The 5604-nt window shown below is 39.1% G+C and overlaps 1 non-coding gene across 1 annotated transcript; it reads right to left on the reverse strand.

Moving 5' to 3' along the window:
* On the reverse strand, nt 1–107 carry LOC130508945 (small nucleolar RNA R71). The gene has a single exon (XR_008943128.1). It is a non-coding gene; the product is annotated as a small nucleolar RNA R71 (small nucleolar RNA).
* Between the last annotated feature and the right edge of the window lie 5497 nt (nt 108–5604).

The following is a 5604-nucleotide window of genomic DNA, read 5'->3' on the forward strand; positions in this document are numbered from 1 at the left end:
AAGCTAAGAAACGAGATATCCAGTTTCCAGCAGAAGAATTTGGAAGGCTTCAGTGAAGCTTGGGAGAGATTCAAGGGCTACCAAGCTCAGTGTCCACACCATGGTTTCTCCAAAGAGAGCTTGCTGAGCACCTTCTACAGGGGTGCACTTCCTAAGTACAGGTCCAGATTGGATACTGCAAGTAATGGGTTCTTCTTGGGGAGAACTGAAGCAGAGGCAGAGGCTCTAGTTGACAACATGGTTAAGAGTGATGCAGTATACAGTGGAGACCATGACAGAAGCAGCAGAGGTGATGACAATCAAACAAGAAATGAGATAAAGGCTCTCCAGGAGAAGATTGACAAACTCATTGCTGATAAGGCCACACAAGCGCAGGTGAACTTTGTTGGCAACCCAAGCCAGGAGATACCTCCTACTGTCAATGAGGTTGAGGGTTTGGAAGGACAAGAAGAATTGTGTTTCATCAACAGTAATGGTAGCTGGTACAAGAAGGAACCTAACTTTCAGTACAACAACTACCAACAGAAACCCTATTCAAACAACCAGCAGAGTGGTTATCAGCCTCAAAACAACCAGCAGAGCAACTATCAGCCTCAGCAAAACTCCTCTCCTAGCTCCTCTGCCCCTCAACAGAGCAGCACTGATACCTTACTGAAACAGATCTTGGAGTCTCAGACTAGAAGTGAGAAGCATGTGGGCTATGAGCTGAAGAACCTTCACTCCAAGATTGATGGAAGCTACAATGAGCTCAACAACAAATTCTCCCACCTTGCTTCTTCTGTCAAAAATTTGGAGAATCAGTTTGCTTCCATGAGCTCCCACCAGAACCGCCAGCAAGGATCTCTACCTGGAAAGTCAGATCAAAACCCCAAGGAAGCAAAAGCTGTCACACTTAGGAGTGGTAAGCAGTTGACTCCTGTAACCCTCACCAAGGATGCTGAGAAACAAGGTGAGGAGGTGGCCATTAACCTAGATGATGAAGTGGTCATTGTTGATGAGAAGACAGATGCTGAGATCTTGGAGAAGATTGTGCAAGCCAAGGGTAAAGGAAAGGTTGGAGAAGAGAAGAAAACAACAAAAGATGGTGAATCTGCTGCTCCAGCAAGTGAGAGCTCTCATGTCCCCCCTCCCTATGAACCAAAGCTTCCATTCCCTGGTAGATTCAAGAAGCAGCTGCTACAGAAGTACAAGGCTTTGTTTGAGAAGCAGATGAGTGAAGCTCAGGTTACAATGCCTATCATTGATGCTTTCATGCTGATTCCTCAATACAGCAAACTCCTGAAAGATGTTGTAGCTGCTAAGAAGAAGGAGATGGAGGGCATGATGATTCTGAGTCATGAGTGCAATGCCATCATTCAGAGGCTAGATGCTCCAGAGAAGCTAGGGGATCCAGGATGCTTCACACTCCCTTGTGCTCTTGGACCTATGGTATTTGAGAAATGTCTCTGCGATTTGGGAGCTAGCGTCAGCTTGATGCCTTTGTCTGTGGCAAAGAAGCTTGGCTTCACTCAATACAAGAAGTGTAGGCTCTCTCTGGTGTTGGCTGATCGATCAGTGAAGTACCCTGTGGGCATTCTAGAGAACCTCCCTGTGAAGATTGGAAGGTATGAGATACCTACAGATTTTGTGGTGCTTGAAATGGGTGAGGAGGCTCAAGACCCATTGATTCTTGGAAGGTCATTCTTAGCTACAGCAGGAGCTATTGTGAATGTGAAGGAAGGGAAGATTGACCTCCATTTGGGCAAGGAGAACATCCTCCACTTTGACATCAAGGAGAAGATGAGGAACCCCACTGTATTTGGACAAGCCTTCACCATTGAAGAGATGAATCCTCCTCCTGCTGATGATCACTTTGATGAGCTACCACCTGAGGAAGATGGGGTGTTAACTCTACTTTCTGCACCTACTCCAGCCTGATCCAAAGGAGGCAAAGTCAAGCTAGAGACTTAAAACAAGCTCACTTGGGAGGAAGTCCCATGAGTATCCTTGTATATATTGCATTAGTATTTACATTTTCATCTTACTGCATAAAACAATGGGAAAATGAAGTTGTGTGCAGGTGTGGAGCGGAAAATCGGACATCAGAGCGAGGTCATGGAGCGAGGGAGAGCTCAGCTGGGAGCGACTTGCCCACAGCGACCCCTCCACCTCGCTCCCGTCTCAGGTAACTGGAAACTTCCCTTCTCCCAGTGTTTCTTTGCATTTTAGAATTTTATTGGGTACCTCACTCACACAGAGACTGTGTGATTTAAGTGTGGGGGAGGTGCCAAGCATTTGATCATGTTTGTTATGATGATTTTGAGTCTCATGCATTGCATATTACATTCTTATTTGCATAGAAAAGCCAAAAAAAAAAAAAAATTTAAATTTTGAAAAAACAAAAAAGAATCATTTAGTTTGCATCATTTGCACTCTTAGGAGAGTCTAGAGCATATAGGTTGCATTCATTTGCATTGGGAGCAATGATTTAAAATGCCTTGTAGAGAGCACTGTCTAGCCTTGTATAGTTCATGCACCTCTCTTGAAAACCTTGTAAGCTTCGTGCCTTGAAAGCTCTCCCTGAAACTCAATCTCTTAGGTCAACTACAACCTTGAATGAACTGAATGAACCTAATTTCTTGCTCATGGTCCCTTGTGTGCTAAGTCATGGATATACACACTAGAATTGTCGCGCCTTTTATGCCGATCTCTTTGACAATCTCTAGTGGCAGTCCACTCCCTAAAACCCTCTCCTCCTTTTAAGCCTTCATTGATTGTTGAGTGAGGCCTTTTTCGGAAAGTCTTGCATGTGCATAATCTTGAGAGTATTGGGAACGACAATGCTCAGTCTTCATTCTTGCTAGATTGGATACACTATTGTCTAGCTATAGGTGGGGGGTGAGTGTTGTGAAGTTTAACTTGGGAATTTGAAGGTTGAAAGAAAATGATTGAACTCTTGTGCTTAATTGTCTCTTTGGGAATTGTATAAAACCTCTAGCTCAAGTTGTGAAAGTCTTGGCCCCCCAAAATAAAATAAAAAAAAACAACAAAAAAAAATTAAAAAAAAAAAAAATAATAATAAAAAAAAATAAAAAAAGAATAAAGAAAGGGGGCTAGCAAAGTGTGAATGAGCTAAGAGGTTGTGTTTTAAGAGTTTAGATATTTCCCTTGATTGAAGAGTTTGTAGTTATGTTCTTGAAATTTTTGGGTGAGAGATGTGATCGTGGGGTGTAACTTTGGGAATAATTGTGTCACTTGTATGTTTGAAAAAGGGTAGAACAATGAAGATTGAGCATTGTATGCATTAGTTGATCCCTTTCTTAGATATATTATGTGCAATGTCAAGGCTACTTGTTTTGAGAGTGAACCACCTTGAAGATAAAGAGTTTTGAACCCCTTGATCACTAGAACAAAAAGCCTTCCCTTACCCAAATGACTTGGACCAATTGACTATTTGCATAGAGCTCACTTGTTGTATTGCTTAATGAATGTGAGAGTTGGCTGAACTGAATGTGTGAATGAATAATGTTGAGTTAAGATAGGCCTAGAGAAGCTAGAAGATAATAAAGAGAGTGTGCTTGCGCTGAATTCTTATGTTGGAGCGAGTGCTTGTGTGTTTCTCTTGGCTATGAGCTCCCACTTTCAAACCTCTTTCCCTATGAGTTCTAGAAAGTTCACTTGTGGACAAGTAAAGGACTAGTGTGGGGGAGTTGATATCTTGTGTATTTGCATCATTTTGATATTTGTTTTATTTTCTTTTTGATCATTAGAATCCATATAGTATGCATATAGGGTGCATTTGCATTGCATTTGTCCTTATCAGGTATTGGAGATGCTAGTTGGTGATTTGGAGACATTAGAGATGATTTTGGAGCAAAAGAGGATGATTTATGTTCGAGAATCTCACCACGGCTAAGTGTCCCAGCGGTCTCGCGCCCCAGCGGTCTCGTGTCCCCGTCATCCATGCCGCTGTGCATCGACAAAAAGCTGGAGAAAATACGCAAGCTCACTCGGCCTGGTCCCGCGGTCTCCCTGCCCGCGCCACAGAAATGAAGCTCCCACAGCCTAAGTGTCCCAGCGGTCTGCGTGCCCCAGCGGCCTTGTGGCGCGTCATCCAGGCTGCTGCGGGTCTGAAGAGTGATATTTTACCATTTTGCCCCTCTACGTTTTATTTTTCAAAAACCTAATTTTAAGTGTTTTGTAAGCCATTGGAGGCTAAGCTATCTTTTTTGTCACTTGGTAAAACATTATTCCATTGGGAGATTTCATCTTTTTGGATCATTGATTCTCTTGTTCTTATTTTATCTCTTGTGGATTTCTGTTATTTTATCTATGTTTATGATCAATCTGAAACTCAATAAGGGTTTAAGAATGATCATGAACATTAGTGAGTAATCCACCTTTGAATTCATGGGTTAGGAAGATTTAGGGTGATTAAGTTAGTTCTAGGATGTTTTAGTATAAATCAAACCTTATTCCTTGCCTAGGAGAGTATTCGTAATGCATCTGTTGAGTTGGCCTCTCAAAAGTTGATCTTTAGACATCTCCCACCCACAAGGTGTTCGATGATATGTCTGAGTCAACTCTCCTAAGCTCTTAACACACTTTACCAAAGACATTTGTTGTTAAGGGTGTTAAGATAGCCAATAGACTTGTTTGTTAATGATTGCTTTTATATTATTCAGCCAAAGACATTTGATGTCTGAAATATGTTAGCAAATGAGCATTCATCTAGACATAGAGTTTGTTTAAGATTGTGTCTAAGCTTAAGGTTGTTTAGTTTGATTGACTGTTGCCATCCTTAGTTCGAAGCTTGATCACCCAATGTCTAAATTCATATACCCATGAGTTCTCCTTTCTCATAAAAGAAAGTTCATTGATTTACTGTTTTTATTGTTTAGTTACTGCATTTTAGGTTCTAGAAATCATCAAACCATCGATTGCACTTAGATTAGGCAAATACTTGCATTCTCTCTGCATTTGAATCCCTCAGAACTGGTTCGACAACTTACTTCCATTATACTATCATTTGACTTAGGAGCCTCAAAACTCCTAACATCAGTCACTATACTTTTTTTTAAAGAATATAATAGTATAAGAAATATTACATTAAAATGTCCATAATGTATTGTTACCATTTTATATTTAACAATTGAATAAATAAATTCGAAAATTAGAATAAAAATATATACAATATAAGAAATGGTAGTATTACATTTAGTTTACACTTTTATTATTTCCAAAAAAACTAAATGTAATATTTTCCAAAAGATGCCACCTAACATTATTAAAAAAAGTAAATATGAAATATAAAGAAAATGAATAATAATTAAATGTAAAATATAAGAAGTATAAACATTACATAAACATCTACCGTAATAATAAAATTTGATATAAAAGAAATAAAATTAGAATAAGTACATATAGAAGATAAAAAAATAAAAAATAAGTAAATTTTCATTATAAGAAATAGAAAAACTACATTCAAACATATATTTGAAAATATGTAGTAAAATAAATAATAATTAAATATGAATTATAAGAAATAGACATATTACATTTAACCATCTATCATAATATTAAAATTGGATATAAAAGTAAAACAACTAGAATAAGTAAATATAC

Source organism: Raphanus sativus, chromosome 2 (genome assembly GCF_000801105.2).
Source record: "Raphanus sativus cultivar WK10039 chromosome 2, ASM80110v3, whole genome shotgun sequence".
NCBI classification, from domain to species: Eukaryota; Viridiplantae; Streptophyta; class Magnoliopsida; order Brassicales; family Brassicaceae; genus Raphanus; species Raphanus sativus.